Raw genomic sequence first — 9698 nt, 5'->3', positions numbered from 1 at the left:
ACCCGAAGTTACCCTTTAAATTGTTCACTCTGTTTTCAAAATAGTTTTTCAAATGACAAAATTTTTTAACCCTGTGTAAAAAAATAAATAAATTCCATCTGGTATAGCAGTACCAAAGATGCCTGTTGGTCTTTAATGTAGTCTGTTTTCTAGAGAGAAAACTTTTGCTTGGTTTGCAAAAGGTTATTTCCATGCAGCTCCATGCAAATCCTGTCCAGTTAATTCAAACAAAAAAAACCTAGTCCAAAGAGTACAGCCATACCAACGATGCCTTTAGGGACAACTACGCTGTTTGGTTGATGGCCGTCTCTCTGGCCCTTTCACTGGAAGAGCCTGTTTTTTAGAGCAAGTGCTTTGTTGGTAAGTTTCCCTCCTCAAGTTCCATGCAAATCTTTTGGATCAAAGGCAAGCAGGGTAGCTGAAGTTCAGGGCATACTGTACATTAGTCCAAACAGCGTAGCAACAGGTAATGCTACATTATAAAGATCTTGCAACATCTTGATGCCTTCAAGGACAATACCAATGTCCCCTGGTTCATCACTTGAAGCATGTTCTTTAAGAACATAAATCCCAACACTGGTTTCTTCAGTGGCCTCGTTGATGGCGTCTTCATCCATGCCCTATTAAAAAAAAGAAGAAAAAGGCAGTCAATAAGACCAATCGAGAAACAAATACACAAGTATTAAATCATAAGGGAGTAGTAAGTAGGGCTAACGATTTTAGAAAATAATCTAATTGTGATTTTTTTCCACAAATATTGTGATTGCAATTTAATACGCAATAATTTTTTTAAGCTCTTTGTCTTCTGTATTATTCAACAAAGACAAGTAATACATCCTTGTATAGTATGATTAGACACAAGATTAGATAGATTAAGATTATTTCCTGAAGGCCAGGTCTGGATGTGATGATGAAATTAGGTGATGCATGAATTTATATGAATGACATCTTTTATTTAACTACTTCAATCACAGTAGTATATTGAGCACTGACCAAGCCTGGTGTAAACATTCATATGCAAGTCAGAAACAAATCACCCAAACTAAAGTGCAGATTGCAAAACTATGTGGCTTTACCACACTTAGTAGTACTTAGATTATTTAATTATTATTAACTGTAATAAACATGTGGATTGCATTGTTTGTTTTTTTAACACAAGTCAACTGGTGTACACTGTCATATGGGTACATATTTCTCTAAGAATATTACAACATGGTTAGTACAAAGGTACTAGCCTTGCTGTCAACTCCAAACACGTAGGAAAGAGATTGACAGTAAAGACAAAGAAAGATACAAATATGAAGATAAGTAAGAAAATAAATAGAGGAAAGGTTAAAACTGAGACAAAAAGATGAATATAGTAGGAGAAAGATGAAAAATAAGTAGACGTTGGGCCTTGCCGTTCTTGCCAATAAATTGTGGTATGTAAAATATAACCTATAACATTACATAACCTTTCCACAACTCTAAAATCGTAATGTTTTTCAAAAAAAGAAATAACACTAAACAACCAGTTGGTGTTTTAATGTTTCTGATACTGTTAAAGTTTAAATTGGCAATATATGTGAGAGTAGGTCCATTTTCATTTGTAAACAATTGAGAAACAAATAAATGTTTCCATCTGTAACTTTCAATTATTTTAGGAAATATACAAAGAAAAAACAAATATGACAGCACTTACCACTATAAAGCATTTGATTGTGTATGCTGTTCAAATAGGATCCTATGAAAGAAAACATTTAGAATCAGTGAGGTGAACCAAGCACATTGACTCAATAATTAAAAGACCACACAAAATAAAGCACACAACAAAGACACAAAGGTGGGCTAAAAATCCAGTTTGAGTCCGGACTTTAAAAACGCTTGCTATTTATATGAAAACTTAATGATTTATGGAGGGCTTCTTTAGTGTGCAGGAGGGAGAGAGATTTAGGAAAATGACATGGTAAAAAAAAAAAAAAAAAAAAGAGTTCCCATACACTGTGCTAACGTCAGTTGCCCCGATACATTTTCATGTCAGCAGCACCCCCCCCGCATATAATCGACACACAAAAACACACACACACACACACACACACACACACACACACACACACACACACACACACACACACACACACACACACACACACACACACACACACAGTCTGTAACTTAATAACCGACAGCTTTAGCTACAACACTGTCGCTTTCTTACCCGACGTTACATTGAACTTGTAGCTAAGCCTGTGGTCTTAGCTAGCTAACCTTAGCTATTAGCAAACCAACATATAACGTTATGCCCAAACAACTCGACGGACCTTTTTTTGTTACATAAAGTAACGTTACATCAGCATCAATGTAATCTAAATGTTGCGAACTAAACCCGACCACTTAACACTCATTCTTATGAGGCTGACTGGCTCCTCTTCACCGGCTGCCATTAACATTAGCGCTAATTGAAATACCCGTTTAGGAGCAGGACCGTCAGGGGGAGAAACACAATTATTAATGCTAAACTAAGTAGTTACTAGTTAGTGATGGTATTAGCTAACTTAGTTACAAGAAAACCGATATATTTATAGAATGCACAAACAAGTGAACGGACTTTTGTAACCGTTACATGCAGTACAAAAACATGAACATGAAAAAAATAATTTTGATTGATGCTAACTTACTTTTTTGTGAAGAAGACAACACATGGCTGCTGTAGAATTAATCCTGCACGCAGCCAACACATACTCAACATTCTTCTTGTTTTGGCGATGTCCTTGTTGAAACAGTTTGGCTGTGTTGGCAGCATAGATAGACAGTATATAAACGGTTGGTGTCAGTGCCCGGGAAGTGCCACCTACACTTCCTGGCGCCATTTGATTCAAATATACCATTTCCGGTAGTGACCAAACTTAATTCGATCATTTAAAATGTTCAATTCAATCAATTTCAATCAACGCAAAAGGAATCTATACAAAAACACCTGAAGTCTACAAGATTGAACCATGTTCTTGAAAGGAATATAAATGAATTGCGTAGCATATTCTAAATTCATTTTTGTAAATTCAAAGACCTGCTATTTATTTGTTCAGTGTACTTTGATATGCTAATAAAAGTACACTTATATTTAGTGCACTTTGTTTACAGTGTACTAAGATTACACTACTGATGAAGTGAAATTAGTGTACACTTTCAAAAATATACTAACTCTGTATTAAAAATAAGTGTACTTACTATAAGTGTACACTAAGTTACCACTATACATTTTTGTATTTTAACATATTTTATGAAAGTACTCTGATATGCCACTAAAAATACACTTATTTTAGAGTGTACTGTATAAAGTGTACAGAAGTCACACTTCTAATGAAGTGAGATCATAGTACACTTTAAAAAAGTATACTAACAATTAATTTCCAAAAAATATACTTCCCATAAGTACACTGAATTGCCACTCTAAGTATGTCAAATTTAATACACTTAAAAAAAATAAACTTCTATACTATTTAAAATACATTAACAAAAAAATACACTTCTAAAAAGTACATTTTAAAAAATAATTTGATTACTGGTAAATTAGTATACTTACTTTTTGGACTCTGAAGTTGAACTTAATTACATCTATTTTGAAGTATACATTTAAAAAGTACATATTAAATACTCTTTAAATAAAGCACAACAAGTAGAAGCATACTTGTTTTATACTTCATGTACTTCATTCATATTTCTAATACACTAAAGTATACTACTTTTTTACCTGGGTTGTATCAATCTATCAATTCTATCTGGAATTGTGCCGAAAAGGGCAAAAATTGCAAGAATTATACCAATATTTAAATCTGGGGATAAAAATGATACGACCAATTATCGTCCAATATCAATCTTGCCTACAATCTCTAAGGTCTTAGAGAGAGTAGTGTACAATAGGTTAAATGGCTATCTCAATAAATTATATATCATTGCTTCATCTCAATATGGTTTTAGGAAAAGAAGTACTACATGTATGGCTGTGCTAGATCTGATTGAAAAGATTAATGATGCCATTGATAAAGGTGACTGTGGTATAGGCATATTTTTAGATTTATCTAAGGCATTTGATACTATTGATTTTGATATTTTATTGAATAAATTACATCATTATGGAATCAGAGGAGTAGCACTTAGCTGGTTTACAAGTTATTTATTTGGCAGACAACAATATGTAAATATTAACGAACAAATTTCCATAAGCAAACCCAAATTTGGAGTCCCCCAGGGATCTATTTTGGGCCCTCTTCTTTTTATATTATATATTAATGTCTTTGAAAATTCTACCATGACTTTACATAAAGTCTTATTTGCTGACGATACAAATTTATTTATGTCACATAAGAGTCCAGATGAATTACAAGACATAGTAAATAGAGAGTTAAGAAATGTAGAAATTTGGTTTCGGTGTAATAAACCGATCTCCGAATCTCTTAACATCAAAAAGACAAACTACATTGTGTTTCATTCCAACAAAAATGAAATGAAAAATAGGCATGTTTGTCTTAAAATAAATGACCAAATTATTGATAGAGTAAAAAACACTAAATTCCTTGGTGTTTATATTGATGAATGTTTAAATTTAAAATGTCATATTGGTCATTTAACAAAAAAATTATCTAAATATGTTGGGTTATTTTTGAAGTTAAGACATTTTCTCCCGCACTCAGCACTTCTCACCTTATATAAAAGGTTGTTTGAGCCTCATTGAAACTATTGTAATGTCATATGGTGTAATACTTTTCCCAGCCACTTGAAAAACCTACAGATTTTACAGAAAAAAATCATACGGGCATTAACGTGGTCTGAGCCTAATATCTCCACTCGTCCTCTATTTCGTCGTCTTGGCATATTAAGGCTTACTGAATATAATGTCTATCAGAATGCCTGCATGATATTCCAGGTTATCCATAGGTTAAATTACCGTTTATGTGAGCTTATTCCAATAAATCGTCCACTGCACACTTATGACAAAAGGAAAAAATATCTAATTACTGTCAAAAAACGACGGTTAAAGTGTACGAGCCTGAGTGTAGTTTGTAGGGGACCACAGATTTGGAACGAGCTTGAGGAAAACTTGAAAGTGTCGTATTCTATCTCCATCTTCAAGAAAAGCCTAAAGGAAAAATTGCTCATAATATATGACTGCTAATTACTCTTTTAACTGTTTTAGTTTGTGCTGGGATTGTTCATTGATTGTTTGTAGTATTTGTTTGTTAGTTTAAGTATGTCTGTATTTTGTTGTATTTTTTATTTTGTATTTTGGTAAATTGAGTTTTGGTTTGTATATTTTTTGTTGTTGTTTGTTATTGGGCCCCCTCCGAAAAGTTTTTAGTAGCTTATTTGGGGTTCCCCATTTCACGCGCCTTGTATATGATTATTGTACTTTATGAAATTGTGTTAAATGATACATTGATGACGTGTGAAAAAATAAACGTAAAGTAAAAAAGGAAAGTAAAGGGTCTGTCCTGTCATCATGTGTGTTATTTTCTGTGTCTACCAGGTCACAATAAATAACTTGAGATAATATGGAGATGTCTGCTGTTTTCTAGCAATAGTTACATAGGGATACACAAAATATCAGGCCGTTTTTCACCTGATATAATGTGTATCCCCTCCCATAACATGCAAAGGGTCTGTCCTGTCATCATGTGTGTTATTTTCTGACTTTACCAGGTCACAATAAATAACTTGAGACAATATGGAGATGTCTGCTGTTTTCTAGCAATAGTTACATAGGGATACACAAAATATCAGGCCATTTTTCATCTGATATAACGTGTATCCCCTCACCTAACAAGCAAAGATCTGTCCTGTCATCATGTATGTTAGTCTGCTTTTGGTTTGTTTTTTATTAAGTTCAAAAGCTGTTTTAAAAAATCAATACAGTAAATAGGCCTTTACCAAACAAGCGCTAACTGACTTATAAAAAAAGTTAAATTATACAAAATCTTAGAAAAAGGACTAGCTTTACGAAAATTATAATAAAGAACATTACCTAAAACAAGTATACATATGCCTGTTTAGGCCCTCAAATATGCAATTAACAAATTAACAACTACAAAATACTCAAATTACACTGGAGGGAGAGGGAGAGAGAGAAAAAAAAAAAAAAAAAGGGAAAGAGGGACAGAGAATTGGGTTCATGTCACACACGCGGAACAAATGAATGATCCCTCTGCTGGTGGGCTTTTAATGCACAACTGGTGGAACCAACGGCAGCAAAGGTCACATTGAATCTGGAAAAAAAAGAAAATGTCTTCAGTGAGAAGTTACACATTTTCATTCTTGTGTTACAGATCTAATCTTAATATACCTGTATTTCATAAGGGGCTGAAAAAAACTAAAATCTTAGTCCTTATCAAAATAGAATAACCTAACAAAAAAATATTGTCAAGAACTATAGTATCACCATTTTCAGCAAAACTGCAGTAACAGAACATATCTGATTTCATATTATAAAATTGCAGCTTTTTACGGTTATTGGTTTTGTTACCCAATTACAGTCCAATGCATGCTCCACCTCTCCACAAAAGTGACACGTCTCTGTCAGGTCATCTGTTGAACAGAAAAACAGCAAAACAGCAAGCCTGCTTATTTTCGTCATGTATCCACATTGTTATAATATTTAGGTACATTTAGAATGATTCTGACAAGTGCATATTGTATTTTGACAGCAACTGTAAGAGTGATTATTTCATTTAACAACACATCCCATAAAAGCCTAATACTTACCACTCTCTAGGAGGAGAGTGATGGCGATTTGCAGCCTATATTGGTTAACGTCCTGTTGATTTGCAGGAAAATCTACTTCTTGTTTTTTTAAAAGTAGCTCTGCAAACTAAAGAAAAATTGACATTAGAGAGATTCCAAATTACAACCTGTTAGTAACAAAAAACCTATATATATATAAAGCCTTACAGAGACAAATCAGTTGTCAGTGAACAACATTTTAGTTTAAGTCATTGGTTGTCTTAAAAACTATTTTTTGTCTAGCATTTATAACTGGACATCAGTGGTATTATACATTGATATGAGAGGGAGGACACTCGTCTGGTTAGTAACATACTTTCAGGGCAAATACACCACAAGAGGTGGAGTCGGACTGTTTGGGATGCTGGACTGTCTCACATCTTCACCTTGACACATTGCATCCCTTTATTCGCATGAATGCCCTGAAGACAACAATATTAAAAAAACATTATAATCATTAATGTTGGCATTGCGGCATGCAAATTATAATATATACAGTATATTTCATATATTTATGTCCACTGTCATTTTTTCATGTAAAGTGGACATAAGACAAACATTTTTAATTTTTAGCAATCCTTACCTTGTTGTTTCCAAACATCTTTGGAGGTCTTTTTTGGACTCCCCCAGCAGATCCAAGAATAGAGACTTCTTGGATCCTGGGTAAATGACCTTCATAGTTAAGAAATAAGCATTATAAAAAATAAGCAATACATTTTTTCTTGACATGAAAGTTTTTGCAGATTTATGTTTAGAATTTTTTCTACCGCTAGTGTCCAGTGGTGATGGTCATTTATAATGCCCACAACAATGTTGTACTCCTGGGGTTTCATCTAAAATTGAAGAAAAAAATGTTGGAATGAAGATAAGTGCAACTTTATGAAGGATTGCAGCCATTCATTCTTATTCGTCTTTCAATACTGATCTATACTGCTCTCTTATCAGCTGACTGTGTGTTAACCTTTCTTAATGAAAAGTTGTTCCAGACACTATGTTGCTGAAAAAAAATACAACTACTTATATTTTAAGTTTTTCCAAAAATGTTATACTTTATATCATGGCCATTTTTAAGTCATCTGAAGAGTTCATTGGAGTACATCCATGAGATATATGATACCAATACAGACCTTGAGTCTTGGAGTCCCCCTGTTCCAGATGGTAGTCATAGCAAATGAGTCTATAAATGCTGCCATGGCTGTGTTTTCACGATTATGGTTACGCACCAATACCGCCAGATGTGCATTGATTGACTGTGAACAAATATTAAACATATTATATTGTTTTTCATAAAAAGGTGTTGATAGCTCTATAGCTGACATACAAATTAGCCTCTAAATTTAATTTCCAAAAATGTTTAAATTACATCATCTCACCTCACTTTCCAGCTCCATGTTGGGACCAGTTCTCTTAATGTCCCAATAAAATAATTTATAGGCCCCTATCTTGGAGAGCAGGACATGGGCATCCCTTCCTGCCCAAGCATCCTGTACATCTGTCAAAAAGAATGTAAAAATAAATAATTACAATAATCTACAACACCTTCTAAAAAAAGTTGGTACACACTGCCAACAAAAGACTGGAAACATTGTGAAATGCTTAAAGAAAGAAAGTGGTGAAATGTCACACATTTAATCATACATTAGCAAGAATGGCAAAACATTTCACATTAAAAATATTAAAAAGTGGTCTTCTCAGTTACCAGAGTCTTCGTTAAAGAGGAGGTGATGAAGAGAGGTAAACATGACCTGGCCCCAACTTTTTGGAGACGTGTTGGCCACAGAAACAGGACAGACAAGAAAATTATTTGTTTGTATATTGAAATATAATACGTACATTTCTCAGCAACAGCTAGATTGTATTGAAGTGCTGCCGATGTTGCTGGCTGCTGGGGGGCTGCAGCTACTGGAGCTGCTGGCTCCTGGGTGGCTACTGCTGGTGTAGAAGCTCAATGCCTTTGAGCTGAGGCTGGTGGAGCTGTGGTCTGCTGTGGAGCTGTGGTCTGCTGGGGGGCTGCGGCCAGTGGGGCTGCTGGCTCCTGGGTGGCTACGGCTGGCGTAGCAGCTCGATGTCTTCGAGCTGAGGCTGGTGGAGCTGTGGCCTGCTGTGGAGCTGTGGTCTGCTGTGGAGCTGTGGTCTGCTGTGGAGCTGTGGAGCTGTGGTCTGCTGTGGAGCTGTGGCCTGCTGGGGGGCTGCGGCCAGTGGGGCGGCAGCCAGCTGGGGAGCTGTTGTAGCACCCACTGGAGCGTTGCGTTTGGTTTTATCCCCCCAGTGTGGCACTCGGGGTGTTTCCCTAATGTTGTGTTTGAGCTGGTCAATGTTTATTTTGCGCAGGAGTGCTCCATTTTCATCCTGCAGATCAGCACTTTTATGTTCCACTGCCATGATTATGAACGGTCCTACAAAATGTGCCTCCAATTTCCCCCCCTTCCTTTGTTGGCTCATAATGTTTTGCCTCAAAACACTGTCCCCGACTTGGAAGACTGGGGTTTTCTCACTGGCTTTTCCTTTGTTTTTTCGTGTACCTTGGCCAGGTTTTGTTGAACAAGGTCCATTAACTGTTGTTGTTGTTGTATGTCTTGGGCGTCAACTTCCTGCCCCACAACGTCCTCCACAGTGCTGTCAAGCTATAACCAAAATTACATTTCCATTAAACCCTTACATAACGGTGTGTTATGCATGTCTGTCATATACACAAATAGATAGATAGAGATAGAAAAAAGGATTGAAAAATAAAAATATATGAGAAAACAACGATGTAATGCTCAGGGACTAGCGAGCCTCTCTGCCGAACATGAGGTAGTAGGGCGAAAATTTTGTTGTAGTTTGTTTTTTTTGTTCGGAGACTGAACATTACAGCATCCAGATAATCGTCCCAAGTATCTGGATGCTGGCCCACTAGTTTGCTCAGGGCTCTGACAATGAAGACAAACATATTTATGACATAA

At 35.5% G+C, this 9698-nt stretch overlaps 1 long non-coding RNA gene across 1 annotated transcript; it reads right to left on the bottom strand.

The window, feature by feature from the left end:
- Nucleotides 1-335: 335 nt before the first annotated feature.
- LOC120571177 lies at nt 336-2917 on the bottom strand. The gene is made up of 3 exons (XR_005641199.1): nt 2658-2917; nt 1682-1723; nt 336-620 (listed from the first exon to the last, which is right to left on the bottom strand). It is a non-coding gene; the product is annotated as an uncharacterized LOC120571177 (long non-coding RNA).
- Nucleotides 2918-9698: the final 6781 nt, after the last annotated feature.

Source organism: Perca fluviatilis, chromosome 13 (genome assembly GCF_010015445.1).
Source record: "Perca fluviatilis chromosome 13, GENO_Pfluv_1.0, whole genome shotgun sequence".
Lineage (NCBI taxonomy): Eukaryota > Metazoa > Chordata > Actinopteri > Perciformes > Percidae > Perca > Perca fluviatilis.
Note: the sequence above shows the minus strand (reverse complement) of the source record. Positions and strands in the feature narration are given on the sequence as shown.